The following is a 16,761-nucleotide window of genomic DNA, read 5'->3' as shown; positions in this document are numbered from 1 at the left end:
ACTCCTTGGTTTTCCTTGGAGCTTAGCGCAATGAAACAACTCAGACGATGGCTAGAACGACACTGGAGGAAGAGTCATGATGATGAACACGACCATACATGGGCTAGAGCCCATTTTAGGGACTATTCCATGGTGGCGGCAGCAAAGAAACACCTTTTCTCCACCTCTACTGCATCTGTTCAGTGCAGACCAATAGAGCTGTTCCATGTAGCAAAGGAATTGCTTCACACATCCTACAGGTAACCATCTACAGCTGGTTGTGATCAGTTTGCATGTCACTTTGCAGATACAGTCACTGTAAATGAGTGTATGCTGCTGCTTTGTACCTTACGGTTATATTGCACTTGTTTTTTAAACTTTTAATTAGATTTGTATTTTTATATTCCATTTAAATTCAAATTGTGCAGTTTTTATGGTTTTATATTGTGTTAAAGGTTTTGTAAGCCTTGAGATTATTTTAATGAAAGGCAGCATAAAAATTTAACAATAAATGAATAAAATTATTGTTATTGTAAACCGCCCAGACATGAAAGTTTGGGACATTTGATTAATAATAAGAATAAGAATAAGAATAAGAATACAGGAATGGCAAAAGTTATATATTTTTTCCCATCTTGGTAGTTGTTTTTTAAGGTGCCTGCCTTATCAGAGAAAAAGGTGGCAATCCTAGTTGGTCTGCCCAAGGTATTCTACATAGGTCTCCACCCTTCCCATGTAAAAGTTTTGAGCTTTTTATAAGCCAGCTATTTTTAGAGAAATTGTCGGGTGTTCAGACTTGATGTCTCTTTGATGAACTGGAGATAAGAGCCAAGACAGAAGTATCAGTTGCCATAGAGATACTGCCAAAACTAGGTTCCTTGTGCAAATGAAACCTATCTTGCACCACTTGTTACATGCCATCCATCACATTGTGAGTCTCCACAGCCCTCTGGTGGTCATCAGGAATGTGGGATGTCATGCTGTTAATCTTTCCAGACAGTATGGGCTGGAGACAAAGAGTTTGAGGGGGCCATTTTTGATGGCATCCCCATGGCAATTTTAATGAATGACCCAACTCTAAGTAAGTAAGAGATAATTGTTTCCTTCAACTAATAAACACTGTAGGGTCAAATTTAGTTAATCTTCCCATCATTATGATGGGTATAGTGTGAGGCTCATGTATTATAAAATTTTCAGTGGGGTATGAAAAGCATTTCATAAAGGCACATTGGCCTCCCATGGGGTTCCTGTCAGTAGGGGCCAGCCAACCCACTCCCAGAGGTCGATGTGGAGTTGTATCTCTACTTCCACATTGTTCACAAGAACATCACTTTATGTTTTCCCATATGAGTGAGTGGTAGCCATTCAGTTACACAAGAGGAATACCTAAGGACATTATGTGGTAAGTCTAACGCTATCCCCTATCTCTAGTGACCCTAGGCATTAAGTCTACCAAGTCTCATTCTAGGTTTGTTCTGTGGTTATGCCACAATGTGACAGAATGTTGGAAAGTGGCTTTGAGATAGAGAATGTTGAAAAGTGACATATTATGTTGTATTGAAGTGTATGTACAGAACTGTGGGAACTGAAAAGGTTAATAATAATAAGAGGGGCTTCTACCACCAGGGGGCCTCTGGGAAGAAGGAACTCCTAGTAGTGTAGCCTGGGGTAAGCCTCAAGATGGCTGCTGGGTTTCTGGAGCCCCTGAAGTCTTAAGTATGTAGTTTTTAGTTGTTAAAATAAAACCCTTATAAATCTAAGAAGAAGTAGATGTTGGTCATCTTTGAAGAGCAGAAGAACTAAAGGGCTGATTACAACATATGCAAGGAGTTAATACTTTTCTTCAGCAGTCCATATTTCATTCAGATATTCCTGTAGGCTGGGCTGCCCACAGTGTGCCTCCATTTTAGATCACTCCCCAAGGCAGTTGCTGCAACATGGCAAGATGTTTGTTTACAACATCTTGTAATCAAATATTTCTACATGAATTGAAGTGCAACTGATTTATTTACCATGTAGTGCAGAACTGAGTGTCCAATGGACCCACCATTCTGTGCCCCCCTTGCTCTCTCTCCCACAATTGGACATTTGGGAGAGCTGCCCCTCTGCAGTCAGCAAGACTGCAGAAAGGCAGGGGAGCTGTCTGGGCAGGCTTCCTTCCTGACAGAAGGGTAGCCCACACAGCCATTTGGGCTGGAGTGAAGGAGGAGCTTCTTCCCTCATCTTCAGTTATGTGGGGCTGAAACTGCAGTGCCAGAATTCGGATGTAATGCTGGTGCTGCAGAAATAGAGTTTGCAGCGCCCAAACTCCACTCTGAACTGAAGGTTCAAATTGGAGTTCAGGCAGGGAACCCATGGTTCCCTTTCCCCCCACAAACTCCATTTCCCCAAATTCAGACATGCAGGTAAGAAAACCGGAGGTGAAGGGACCTCCCATTTCCTGTTACTTCTGAATCAGTCCATTGTATATACATAGGTACCATGTTTCCACATTTCATATAGACCTTCACACTTTAATTAGTTCACCTTCTCTGTAATTAATGTACCATCGAGTAGTAGTGAGGAAATAATTATTCTCCTATAGGCTATTCTTGAATTCAGACTAAACGTTCTCTGTGATCTTTAAAAAAATAAATGGTAGTGCTGAACGAGTTAATCACATTGCTTTGAAACATCCCAGTTCAAATACTTGTTTGCTTTCTAGTACTTTCTGAGTCAAGGGTCAACATCCAGACTGATGATGCACTAGTGGAAGTGCATTTTCCATTGCTCAGGGAAAGAGGGATATTGTTTTGGTGATCCCCAGTTCTAAGGGACATACAGTATATTTTGGCAGGCACAAGAGACTGCAGGGTGAAGGGGGGATTGCCAGAAATTGTCCTTCCCTCTTTTATGATGTTTAACACTCTTCGGTTTGTGTGACATTAGTCTGAATGGATTCATCAGCTCTGGTTTCACAATGGACATATGCTTGTACATTTGGCGTGACTTAAAAAAATTTTTGGCACCCACAAACTCCACCCATTAGCCCCACATTCAACTCAGCAACCCCAAACCTTTCCAGAAAAACATATTCCCTGCTGCTAATGCATGATTTGTGCCATTGCCAGCAGACAAGGGCCTGACCCAGGAACCATGAGCTCCATATGGCCTAAATGTGGCCCACCTTAATCTTTGCTATTCCACATTCACAGGTGATGGTGTCCTTGGGGTAGTGTGAGCAGATCGTTCCATCATCTCTTGCCACAAGATCACAGGAGCGCTGTTTTGGACTGGCTTCATTTGGTTCTGAACACTAGCCCTCTGTCTGCAACTAATTTAAAAGATATTAATCTCATGAATATTCCCTATGGCAGGTGAAAAATCAGACACATGATCCTGGCTAGTGGTCTTCTCTGCTCATTTTCGATTTAGCATTTGATCAGACTGAGCATCAGCATCCAGCATCATCAGACAGAGGACTTGCTACTGATGCTAGGATGGCCATCTCTGAAGTAGCAGTGGAGGTGCTGCTCAAGGTCTATAGGTAGTATTGAACAGGACTAGAGTGACCTCTCCACTCTCTCTTGCCTTCAGGAACCCCCTCCACCCAGCTTCTCCCCTCTCTCAACATGATTACTCATTATCACACACACTCAGCACTAGCAGCAGATACTGCTGAATGGGAGGCAACAGTCGGTGGTGGTGAGGAGGAGCAAGAGTCACCAACCTGTTTTTCCAAGGGGCCCACCCTGTTGGTGCTGGCTCTGTGTGGATAGCAGAGATGGTAAGCCAGAGGGGGAGGATGTGGGCAAGAGAGTGCAGGAGGCTTTCAGGTTCTTCTTGATAGGACCTACACATAGCATTATCCCTGGAAAAAATGACTGAAGAGAAGAGGCATCTGGTGGCAGGAACGGAAGAGATGGGGACAGCAACCAAAGTAAAACTTCAAATTCCAGTCCTATATGTGGTGACAGCTCTCTCCAGGACCAGCTCCGGGTTTCAGGGGTCCTCGGCACAATGCTCTCCTATCAAGATGGGCCCCAAGAGAGTCAGTGCACTACCACCACATGCAGGCTTTGGAAAACAGATGATTTCAGGGATCAGCAATGGGATCTCCTTAGGGCCCTCAGTAACAGCTATGACAATCCTTGATGCTGGCCCAGATTATCTCCTTGGCCCCTTTGGGTGTATGAAGGGGGCTAAGGGGCCCTACAAGGGAGATCCATCTGTAGGTCTTTTGCCGGAGGCCCAGAAAAACCTGGAGCCAGCCCTGCATTTGCAAGCAAGCACTTCTGCTTCACATGATTCAATGTAAAAGCTGCCTATTTGTCTTAAAAAATGATTCATTTTGATATTATTAAATTCTACAAGCCATTTCCCCCCTCTTTCAAAAGGAGTTTTCCAACCAAGTGTTTTTGCACTGAGAGAAGAGTGGGTCTGAAGCATTACAGCTTGTTGTTATGGCATGTTTATGTATTTGCATGACACGCGCTTTCCCCCTGACGACTGCTGTCGTATCTGCTCAGTATAATAGTCAAAATAAGATTTCCACTACTTTGTGCACTCTGGATTAATCTTAACTTAAGAGAATCAAGCTGACTTTCCTTGCCATATTTTAAAACTGGCCTTATCAAGATATTAGGAAGTGCTTTCAGTTTCAGGAATGATCACAGTTGTGGAAGATGTTGAAGCCTGATAGAAGTCAGCTTGACTACGAGTAAGCCAAATAGCCAGTACTGTAGAGGCCACAGTGACTCTGAAACCCACAACAGAGAAGAGGAATGTCAGTATACAAGTACAAGATGCTACTTTCCCTTCCCCCCCACTTTTCTTCTTCCTTTATGCCACATGCTAGTTTCCAAAAGGAAGGTGAATAGGCCCAAATGCAAGATTTGTGTGAGCTGTGTCAGAACAGGAGTAAGCAGTGATTTGAAATTTAACAACTTCATATGTTACGGCGAACTTGAAGGGATCTACTTGTCTGGAGAATGCATGTTGCCAAGCCACATACTAAGGTGAGCATAGTTTGGGGGTCAAAATTTTGTGACAGGCAGAAGTCATTGAGTTCTTTCTCGTGAGCAGTGAGAAAGGGCAAGAGGGCTAGTGGGGAGAAAGTCTTAAAAAGCTTACCTCCTTGCAGATGAACAAGGGCGTTTATGAGAGTGGGTCAGACTCAAAATGCAGAATCCTTAAAATATATTTGCCATTTTTGCAGAAAAAGGGTGGCTGTGCATAGCTTTTAAAATCTTGCTGGTGTGCAGAAATCTCTAGTTACCACCCTTCCCAAGATAAGTGTTTGGAGAACAGAATAACAGTCCCATCATGGATGTTGTAAAATCAAAGAAAGCACAAGCACACCAATGAAAGCACAAACACATAGAGTTCCTCACATGTTTCTCCTGAACAGGAAACTCCAAATTCACTTCAGATTGTGTATTACTCAGAATTCAGACAAAGTCTCAGGTCTTATCAACTTGTCCCAACTGTGTGGAGGGTTCCTTCACTAGACCCATAGGACATTCCCACCAGGACGCCCAGTGCTGCAGAGTGATGGATAACACCCGCAGCACAATTTGACTAATACACAACATTTTAAATGCAAGTTATCTCTAGTAGGGATGTGTGCAGCCCCTGTGAGAAATTCCTTTAACACTATCAATACCATGTTTGCTTCAATGAAATTCTTCTGATGTTTCATTTAAGCAGGAACTGCCAACTCTGCATTAGAATTTTGCCATAGGAAAACATCTGTGCCAACTCTGCTAGAGGCAATACAGAAAAATGATATGGAAGCCAGAGTAAAAAGCTAAACTATTGCAATATCGAAAATATGCAAAATGTATTCAGGAAAAACAATAAGGAAATATGCATAAATCAAGCACAGAGATTAAAAATTGCAAATTATCTTGAAACTCACCCATTTGACAGTCAAAACTGTAAAACAAGTAGTTCTCTTAAACATATCGGGGTATATCCAAAGAAAGTTAGTTATGACTAAGCACCATTGAATAAAGTGTGCAGAACCTGCTCAAACTGAACCAGGTTCGATTTGAACCAGCCCAGTTCGATCAGTTTGAGTTCAAACTGGCCAAGCCCCCCTCAAGGGGCCGGTCTGAGTTTAAAGAGAACTGGTTTGACCCAGTCTGAGGGGCTTTGCTTGTAAAGGGGAATCTGGTGGGGTATTCAAGCAAAGGGGATTCCTACCTCTATTGTGGTTCAAAGGGCAGGCAGGGGACAAATGAAAGGGCACCTTACCGGCAGTGGCATGGTGGCTTCTCAGCAGTGGTGCCCCCTCTAGGCCCCACTGGCCTACATTGATGGGGGGAGCACCAGTGTGGCCTAGAGGGGCTGCTGTCGAGGAGCCGCTGTTGTGCTGCCACTAGTCAGGTGCCCTCTCCCCCACACTCCACCTGCCCTTTGAACTCCTTTAGAGGTAGGAGTCACCTTTATTCACCAGATTTCCTTGTATAAGCATAGACCCTCAGACCAGGTCAAACTGGGCTGAACCGGTTTGATATGGTTTGACTACATGAACCAAACCTCTGGCTGGTTATAACAAACTGGTTTGCAGACCGGCAGTTTGGTTCTAATTCAAACCAAACTGCCAGTAACAGTTCCATGCATACCCCACCACTGAAATCAATGAGACAGCTTGCTCATCACTCTTGGGTCCCATTTTAGATATTTGAAAAAGCCATCTAAGAAAATAAGATGAGTGTTCCTCTTCACTTTTCAGTTTTTCCTTGAGGAACCATGAAATTCGCTTTCAAATTTCACTTTGGAAAATTTTTAGTTCCAACCCTAACTTGCACTGGATGACATCCAGGCTAATGCTGCACTGATGGGCCAGCATTTTCTGATGTACAGTGGGCGAGGGGCACTTTTTTTATTATCTTCAATGTCCCAATGTAGTTTTAGGAGGCTACCTGTGCCTCCTAAAACTATGCAGCATCCTCAGAGACATAATTTCAGAGACCCAGGTGGCTGCAGAGGAAAGAGAAGAACACCAGAAATCACTCCTCTCTTGTTGCACGATAGAAAATGCTGGTGCACTGACATAGTCTTAGTCTGGATGTCAGCTATTTTAAAAGTGTAATTTTGAATAAAAATAGTGGATGAAAAGTCTTGTTATCCAGACACATAGTGACCTCATGGTCAATATTCAGTGGTTTAAATGCAAGGAGTGGTAATCTAACTCCTGCAGGGTGCAATTCAAATTTTGGCTTGCATATCTCCACATAGTTCAGCTTTTTAAAAAGGTAAATATAGAGATCTTAATACAGTGACTTTTCTGATTATTGTACATATTGTGGGCAGTGTGTTATAGATCTGACTGCCTGTAGTTGAATAAAACTAAAATATCTAAAATACATCTTGTCTTAACTGAGTTTGAATGGTCTTATGCACTTGTGATTGCTCTTATACCCAAGTGGTCTCATAGCCTTCTGAATTATTTGGTTTGCTTAGGAAGATTTCTGGCTGTTTTGAACTCTACTTCAGGCATCAATTTTATTTCCTAGAAAACAAAAATAAATAATGAGAATCTATTGAAGAAAACAGTTCCAGACGCTCAACAAAATCAGTAAGCTAATGTGAATGAATTGACTATCCAACACTCCCCCCTTTTGCAATTAATATTTACTTATTTTTATTTCTATAACCTTCCTTTCAGCTTACTCAGGCCCTCAAGGCCACTCATGATATAAAAATGTAAAAACAATATCATAAAACCAGCTTATAATAAAACAATATACCTGTAAATCAACATAAAGCCCAATAAGAAATACAGTTAGCAATAAAAATGCAGTCAGCAGCAGGGATCCAAACTAAAATCACCCCATCAATACTCCAAGGCCTGGAGGAACAAGAAGATTTTTACACACATCCTAAGTGCTTCTACATAGTTACCACTGAAATGCTGCCTAAAGAGGTTCTTTCTTTGCTAACACATTTGAGGAATTTTGAGGGAAGCTAAGTGTTTAATATGGGTGGTGGGGAGAAAAATCTAAAGAAAAATTTAAGTGAATTTGGAGATTCCAAGGGTAGTCATAAGATAAGACTAGTGCATTTCTCAGGGGGATTTCACACATTAATTGTCCCTCAGAAATTGTCTATTGAGTTTGACTTACAAATCTGGTGTTGCTGGAAATCTCCATCAGTTTCAGGAGCAGGTTTCCTTCATTGCTGTTTAGAGAGAAGGATGTGTTTGTTTCATTTCTTTCTTTCTTTCTTTCTTTCTTTTTAAAAAAAGACTTTTCTTTTATTTCCTATTATCTTCTTGTTGAAAAGCCTCTATGGTTAGCTGTTGACAATGTGACTCTTAAAAAAAACCCTCAAAAAACCTGTGATGGGTTTCTACTGCTTTTTATTTTGAAACAGAGGTGATAATTAATCTTCCCACATTCAAGCACTGCAAACATATTTCAATTTCAAATGAGATAAGAACAGAGCTTGAAACGCCTACACTTACAATTGTAGACAGTTTTGTACCACACGTTGTAACTGGCCTGAATTTTCTTCATGGTATTGACATTATCAACAATGAGCTTGTAGAACCGTCTATCAAATAGGCAATCTCTGCAAGAATAGCTTGAGAGTTAATGCAGGAGCTGTGGAATTAGAAATGCACGATCAAATAGAAAGAGAGCAGGTTAATATTAGGGCACATTCAGGTTTTGCTACCAAAAGGGAAACTGGACATGTAGGAACATTGCCATTCTTTTGCTTCTAGCTGTTGGCGGGGTGAGGAAAAGAAGTTCTGGGATTTGGGAGAGGATGAGCAAATTACAAAAGGGAACAGAAATATACAGAAGACTGAGGGAGAATCCCTGGAAGGAAAGCTTCTTCCAGTGTCTTGCCATCAATATGCCAATGATACTCAGTCGTATATTGCCATCCCTGGCCACTCCGGTGATGCCGTTTCTGTACTTGCCCAGTGCCTGGAGGCTGTCAGGTCTGGATGGGCCAAAACAAGCTCAGACTTAATCCCTCGCCAATTGCTGAGTCTGAGTCTCTCCCTGGACAGGGTTATGCTGCCCCTGAAGGAGGTGGTCCATGACGTGGGTGTTCTTGGACTCGGGGCTCCTGCTCGAGCAGCAGGTGGAGGCTGTGGCCAGAGGAGCCTTTGCCCAGCTTTGGCTGGTCTGCCAGTTTTATAGCCCTATCTCAACCAGCAGGCCCTGGCAATGGTTACTCATGCCCTAGTCATCTCTCGTCTGGATTACTGTAATGCACTCTACCTGGGATTGCCTTTGAAGATGACCCGGAAGCTTCAGTTGGTCCAGAATGCAGTGGCCCACCTGCTTATGGGTGCTAGGAGATATGACAGTGTGACACCTCTTTTGCTGTCACTGCACTGATTATCTATTTGCTTCCGTGTCCAATTTAAAGTGCTGGTTCTCACCTTTAAAACCCTTCAGGGCTTAGTACCTGCTTACCTTTAGGAATGCCTGTCCCGGTCAGTCCTGTCCCATCCTGTGAGATCTTCTCAGGTTGCCCTTCTTATGGTCACTGGTCTCAGAGAGGTCCATAGTACTAGGGCCCGTAGAAGGGCTTTCTCCGTTGCTGCCCCTTCACTTTGGAATTCTCTTTCCCCCAGATTTGGGTTGGCTCCTCCCTTTCAGCCTCTGAAACCTTATGGAAGACATTTCTTTTCTGCCAGGTGTTTGCCCTTTAATTAAAAAAATTTAATTAAAAAATCTCAGATGCTGTTCTTGTTTGTATACCACCCTGAGTCTATGGATTGGACAGTATATTAAATCTATAAACAAACAAGCAAACAAACAAACAAACCAGCTGGTGAGCAAAGCATTCACTGGCTGGGTGCTCGAGGCACACCCCTCTCCTCTTTAGCCAGCATTTCAATGAGATGCTGGCTGGGGAGGGAGGGATTCTCCCCTGGGCATTAGCCACTCCCCTGAATCTAATGTCAGATGCAAGGGGGCGGGGCCAGTGCTGAGAACGGGGCGGTCAGCCCTGGTAGAGTTTCATGTCTCTTTCTGTGGTTGGTGGAATTGCTGAAGGGGAGTTCCTTTCCAGGGAAAGGAGCTCCCTTCCAGCGATTCCACCAACCGCTGACAGGGGAAATGAAACTCTGCTGGGGTTGGACAGCCCTACTGTGTCTGATGGCAGTCACAGGGGGTGTGGTTTGGTGCGCACAAACATGCTTTGCACTTGTGAAGGAACACTCAGGGGGCAGGGGAGCCACTGGTGAGACTTTGTCCCCTGTCCCCTGGGGGCACTCCCTGTCCCCTGGCCACCAAGTTCCCTATGCCCTTGATAGCGAAGAAGGAATATCCAGCCATACCTGTTTACCTAGTACATGCAGGAGCAGAAAGCGTCTTCCCCTCAGACTGTGGCCTTCAGGGAGAAAAAGAAATAGCATCAGCTTGACAGGTATATATCCAGGTATGAGTAATCTTTCCTTCTATACTGTGATAATCTCGAGTCTACACCTCCATGGGAGGTGTGCTGCTCTTGCACCCTAAGTCCTCCTACATGCAACCCCCCCCTCAATATCTCAGTTCAGACTGCTATTCCAAATATTCAGGGAATAAGGGTCAGACTAGATAGGCATGCAAATACATGGAAGAAAGGTGTGTTTTCATCCAGAAGTGACTCTTGTTTCACTCAAAACAGTTGCAGGCAAGCTGATCCCAACCACATCTGTGGGGTGAGGGAGGCTAACCCTTTCCCTTAATGCCATTTTTCTGATGAAAATTGCCCCTCTGAAGCAACTATTTGATTGATTGATTGATTGATTGATCGTTACATTTATATACCACCTTTCATTAAAAACAATCCCAAGGCGGTTTACAAAAGTTAAAAAACACATAATAAAAATGATTAAGCTTAAAAATATGACAACAAATCTGATTTAAAATAGATAAAATACAAGCATAAAAACTCTACATGGATAAAAACACACAGAAGCAGCAATAAAACCATCATGTAAAGGCCTGGATAAAAAGCCAAGATTTAACAAGCTTTCTAAAAACTGTGGAGTCTGAGAAAAGCATTCCAAAGTCTGGGGGCAGCCAAAGAGAAGGCCCTGTCCCTTGTGCACGACAACCAAGCCTCCCTCATTGTTGGCACCTGCAGCAGAGCCACCTCAGATGATCTTGTCAAGTGGGCAGCAACCCTTGGGAGCATGCGGTCCCTCAGGTATCCAGGGCCCAAACCATTAAGGACTTCAAAGGTCAAAAACAGCACCTTGAATTGGACCCGGAACCACACTGGTAACCAGTGCAGCTCTTTCAAAATAGGTGTGATATGATCACACCAGGCAGCTCCAGATAGAACCCTAGCTGCTGCATTTTGTACAAGCTTCAGTTTCTGGATATTCTTCAAGGGCAGCCCCACGTAGAGTGCATTACAGTAATCCAGCCGGGACGTGACTAAGGCATGGGTAACTGTGGCCAGATCTGCCTTCTTGATGAAGGGACGCAGCTGGCACTCTAGCCGAAGCCATGCAAAGGAACCCCTGGCCACCGCCTCCACCTGAGCTTCCAAAAGCAGAGCCGGGTCCCCCAAGCTGCGTACTTGCTCCTTCACGGGGAGTGCAGCCCCATCTAGAACAGGTAGAATCACCTCATCCAGATTGGCTCTCCTACTGACCAACATTACCTCTGTCTTGTCCTGATTCAGTCTCAGTTTATTAGCCCACATCCAACCCATCATGGCCTCCAGCTCCTGATTCAGGACATCCACCGCCTCCCTAGGATCAGGTGACAAGGAGAGATAGACTGAGTGTCTATCATGCATATTGCTGACAACAAGTCTCCAGATGACCTCTCCCGGTGGCTTCATGTAGATGTTAAACAGCATGGGGGACAAAACCGAACCCTGCAGGACCCCACAGGCCAATGGCCACGGGGCTGAGCAGCAGTCCTCCAGCAACACCTTCTGGATCCTCCCCCCAAGAAAGGAACGGAGCCACTCCAGCACAGTACCTCTAATTCCCATACTCAAGAGGCGGTCCAGAAGGATACCATGGTCCATGGTATTGAATGCTGCCGAGAGGTCCAGCCCCTGAATTATTATTACTATTTGCCCCTGAATTTTTATTAATGTTGTTTATATACCACTTTCCAGCAAAATTTAGAAAAATTACATAGAAAAAAGAAAAATGAGAATATAGTTAAAAGAATAAGAAGATGAAGCACCTCTTTCCTGCAAACTCCCCCCCACCACCACCACCACTTTGGGAGTAAATGGCCCCTTGGGGGTGATTTTTGCTAGGAAGACAACACCATGGATATGGTTCATCTTTCCATCTTTCCATAATGGTCCTGACCAGAACTGTGGGCCTGCAACTGTTTCTAGTTAGAAGTAGTGTACTTTTTTAGCATGCATTTGTGCACACCTCTAGTCTGACCATAAGTTTATTGATTAATTGGGACATAATTCTGTTTTCAGAAAAGGCCAAGGAACAAGAGACATCATTGCTGATGCATGTTGGATAATTGAGAAAGCCAAAGAATACCAAAAAGAAGTCAATTTATTGACTACAAAAAAGCCTTCAATTGCATCAGCCGTGTCACGTTATGGAATATCCTTAGGAAAATTGGTGTCCCAGAACATCTCATTGTTTCTCTTATGAGAAACCTATAAACAGGACAGGCATAGGTTTCTGATAGGTGACAGACCAGGAGAGGGATCTTGAGGTCATGGTGGACAGCTCATTAAAAGTGTCGACTCAATGTGCGGCAGCTGTGAAAAAGGCCAATTCCATGCTAGGGATAATTAGGAAGGCAACTGAAAATAAAACGGCTAATATTATAATGCCCTTATACTGGAATACTGCATACCATTCTGGTCACCACATCTAAAAAAGGACATTGTAGAACAGGAAAAGGTGCAGAAGAGGGCAACCAAGATGATCAGGGGCCTAGAGCACCTTTCTTATGAGGCAAGACTACAACCAGAGGCGTAACTATAGGGGGGGCAGGGGGGGCACGTGCCCCGGGCGCCATCTTTTCTGGTCACATGGGGGGCGCCGCCATGACAAAAAAATTATTGTTAATACAAATGTTTCCTGCTCAGTGCAGCAGCGCTGCAGCAGTCAAGGGAGCGCATCGATGCCCCCTCCCCCATGAGCGGTCCCTTCCGCGCTGCCCACGCCCCCCCCCCATTGCTTTGCTGGCGCCTGGCGGCCAGTCAGTGGCCTTGCTTGGCAGCGGCGGTGGGCGCTTCTGAGGAAAAACCTAAGTATAATGTCATATGTTGGGGGGCGGGGGCACGCGGGGGGGCGCCATTTCAGTGCTTGCCCCGGGCGCCGTTTTCCCTAGTTACGCCTCTGACTACAACACCTGGGGCTTTTTAGTTTAGAAAAAAGACAACTGTGGGGAGACATGATAGAGGTCTATAAAAACATGCATGGTGTGGAGAAAGTGGATAGAGAGAAATTCTTCTCCCTCTCCTATAACACTAGAACCAGGGGTCATCCCATGAAATTGATTTCTGGGAAATCTAGGACCAGCAAAGGGAAGAACTTTTTCACACAACAAATAATCAACTTGTGGAATTCTTTGCCACAAGATGTGGTGACAGACCACAACCTTGATGGCTTTAAGAAGGGTTTGGATAACTTTATGGAGGAGAGGTCTATCAATGGCTACTAGTCGGAGGGCTGTGGGCCACCTCCAGCCTCAAAGGCAGGATGTCTCTGAGTACCAGTTGCAGGGGAGTAACAGCAGGAGAGAGGGCATGCCCTCAACTCCTGCCTGTGGCTTCCAGCGGCATCTGGTGGGCCACTGTGCGAAACAGGATGCAGGACTAGATGGGCCTTGGGCCTGATCCAGCAGGGCTGTTTTTATGTTCTTATGACAGGAAGCCACAGTCTAGATGGGGCATGGTGAAACAGACTGGTTCCAGATCGGCAAAGAAGTAAGACAAGGCTGTATACTTTCTCCATATTTATTGAACTTATATGCTGAACATATACTGCGAGAAGCTGGATTGGAAGAAGATGAGCGTAGTTTTAAAGTTGGAGGAAGAAATATCAATAACTTGCGCTAAGCTGATGACACCACTCTGATAGCTGAGAATACGGATGATCTACAAGCTCTAGTAATGAAAGTCAAGGCGTACGGTGAAAAAAATGGGACTATGACTAAATGTAAAGAAGACTAAACTAATGACAACGGGTACAGCAACCAGCCTCAGAAATGATAATGAAGACATTAAAGTGGTGGATAGCTTCTGCCTTTTAGGATCAACCATCAACAGTAAAGGATGCAGCAGTCAAGAAATATGCTGCAGACTAGTACTTGGTAGGGTTTCAATGAAGGCCTTGGAAAGGATATTTAGATGCTGTGACGTGATGTGTCTATACCCACAAAGATTAGAATCATCTGGACAATGGTTTTTCCCATGATGCTCTATGGATGCAAAAGCTGGGCTCTGAAGAAGCAAGAAAGAAAAGTATTGACACTTTTGAACTTTGGTGCTGGAGAAGACTTTTGAGGATACCATGAACAGCCAGGAAAGCAAACAAATAGATCATAGAATAAATCAATCCAGAATTTTCACTCGAGCCACAAATGACCAGGCTCAAACTATCATATGAGAAAACCCATCTCTCTTGAGAAGTCCATAATGTTGGGGAAAGGTGAAGGAAAGAGAAGAAGAGGACGACCAGCAGCAAGGTGCATGGACTCGATTATGACAACAATGAAGGCACCACTGAGAGACCTTAAAGGCCAAGTTGAAGACAGGTCATCTTGTAGAGAATCTATCTATGTGGTCATTAAAACAGTCCTGGTTCACCAGATTTATGGAATTCAGCTTCACTGAGGAAATTCCATGCCAGAGCAATTTAAATTGCTGCAAATTTTGAGTTTCTTCTCTTTGCCAAATTATCTCATAGCTCTAGACTAGTTTTTATAAAGGTCCATTGTGGCTTTTAATTTACAGTATTTATTTATAACTGCATGGTAAAACAATGAATGCCTCTAACACCATCTGCTTACATTTTTTCCATGCAGGCTTTTGCATCTTTTCAACAAGAAATGATTCTAAAGATCTCGCAGTTTCCTCCAAAATGCTTCATAATTTCACAGTGGCCCTGCTAATGTGCCTTTATAATAAGCCAAAATGATGGCAAATTGCAGGCAGCACTGTTTAATATTGTGAAAACATAGCAAATCTGCTGAAAACAGGATGCAGCAGGATTACTTCCAGTCTCAGAGGCCTGCTAGGAGGAACATGACTGGGGGCAGTGTTCCCTCTAACAAGGATTCCTAGATGTTGTTGTTGACTACAGCTCCCAGAATCTCCAGCTGCAATGGCTTTATGTTTGGGGATTATGGGAGTTGTAGTCAACAACATCTGAGAATCCCTGTTAGAGGGAACACTGACTGGAGGTAAATATTTTTTGAGGGGAAAGCATAGACAATAAAAGAAGGCTTCAGCTTGCTCCCTCTCTATGAACCATATTGCTGCTCCTCCAGGCATTATAGGACTTCAACTATTCTAGCAAACAGGTTTCCTGCCACTATGTTAAGTATACCTCCTTTGAATTAATCAAAGTAATGAATGTTTAGTCCACTTTTATATAGTATTAATATCCAAAGTGACTGAATCCTCTTTTAAATTAAAGAATACTTTTACAGTTCAGCAAAAGTAGAGTTGCAATGGAACGATTAAGCAAAAAGCCGAGAACTTTGCATTGGATGATTTGTTATTTGATGCTGAAGAAGAAGAAGAAGATGATGATTGATTGATGATAGGCTGAATGGATTAGTGTTTGTTATAAATTGACACAGTGGTCATAATCTAGTGATTGCAGTGCAAAGAAGAGTGCTAGGCTGTCCAAGTTGACTTCCATGTGCACAGTGGCTTCCCCATCCGCATCAGTGAATCAGGCAATGCTATACAAGTGCACTATAAATTCCCTACTGCATGTGCAAAAGCCTTTCTTGGAATTTCAAAAAGGCCTTTCATGAAGACAAGATCTCACCACATGGCTCTGGCTTTGATGCATGAGAGCATTTTAAAAAAAACCCTAGTTTATAGCTTTGGCACTTGTAGTGCACTTCAAAATCCCCCCAAAGGGTTCGCTTCACACATTAATCTTGTTTAGATAAACACCTAAAAAGGTTAGGTGTGGATGGCCTAAATGATATTTTGTGGCCACTTCACACATGACCTTTATGAGATGTACATGTAAGGCTGCTCCCTGAGTAGTTTTTATCTGTTTGTTTGTTCAGTTTATATACCAGTTTTCCTAAAGTGGCTCAGGGTGGTTTACATTAAAAACACACACATAATAAAAGTTAAAATAAAGTGCCCTGAGCCATTTTTGGAAGGGCAGTATATAAATCAAATCAATCACTCAATCAATCAGAAAAGATTTAAACCAGATTAAAATTAAAACTAGATATCATTAAAAGCCAGGCTAAAAAGATGGGTCTTAAAGGCTCTCCTGAAGGCCTCCAAGGAAGAACCTCCTGATGATCTTAATGAGTGATCGGGATCTTGCTTTTTCTTTTTGCAGTCATTCACTGCATGGTTTTACATATATATTTGCATTTTTAAGTCAGTGAGATGGCGGGCGGTTGGAGGAAACCCACTGGAGGAGTGATCTGGAGTGGGAAACACTAGATGAGGGAAGAGTTAAGTGCTTGCTCCCCACCTTCCAGATAGTACATAGGTATACTAATGTGGAGACTAGAGTTGGCTTTGACTCCCAATTGCATGTATTCTCAGATTGCATACCCAAGTTTGCTTCTAGTTCAAGTATGAACTAGCGCTTAAATTTGATAAAGGAGAAGCTAGCTCTTCACTATTCGCTCTTCC

The 16,761-nt window shown here is 43.4% G+C and overlaps 1 long non-coding RNA gene across 1 annotated transcript in view; it reads right to left on the bottom strand.

Annotated features, from left to right (window-relative positions):
* Nucleotides 1–5,781: 5,781 nt before the first annotated feature.
* Nucleotides 5,782–16,761, bottom strand: part of LOC128346618 (uncharacterized) — a 36,332-nt gene continuing 25,352 nt past the window's right edge. The window contains exons 3-6 of the long non-coding RNA XR_008317088.1: nucleotides 10,268–10,320; nucleotides 9,399–9,631; nucleotides 8,091–8,538; nucleotides 5,782–7,477 (exon numbers count right to left, since the gene is read on the bottom strand). This is a non-coding gene — a long non-coding RNA (uncharacterized LOC128346618). The remainder of the gene's footprint in view (nucleotides 7,478–8,090; nucleotides 8,539–9,398; nucleotides 9,632–10,267; nucleotides 10,321–16,761) is intronic.

Source organism: Hemicordylus capensis, chromosome 2, assembly GCF_027244095.1.
Source record: "Hemicordylus capensis ecotype Gifberg chromosome 2, rHemCap1.1.pri, whole genome shotgun sequence".
NCBI lineage: Eukaryota > Metazoa > Chordata > Lepidosauria > Squamata > Cordylidae > Hemicordylus > Hemicordylus capensis.
The sequence above is the reverse complement of the archived record's forward strand: the minus strand, read 5'-3'. Positions and strand labels throughout refer to the sequence as shown.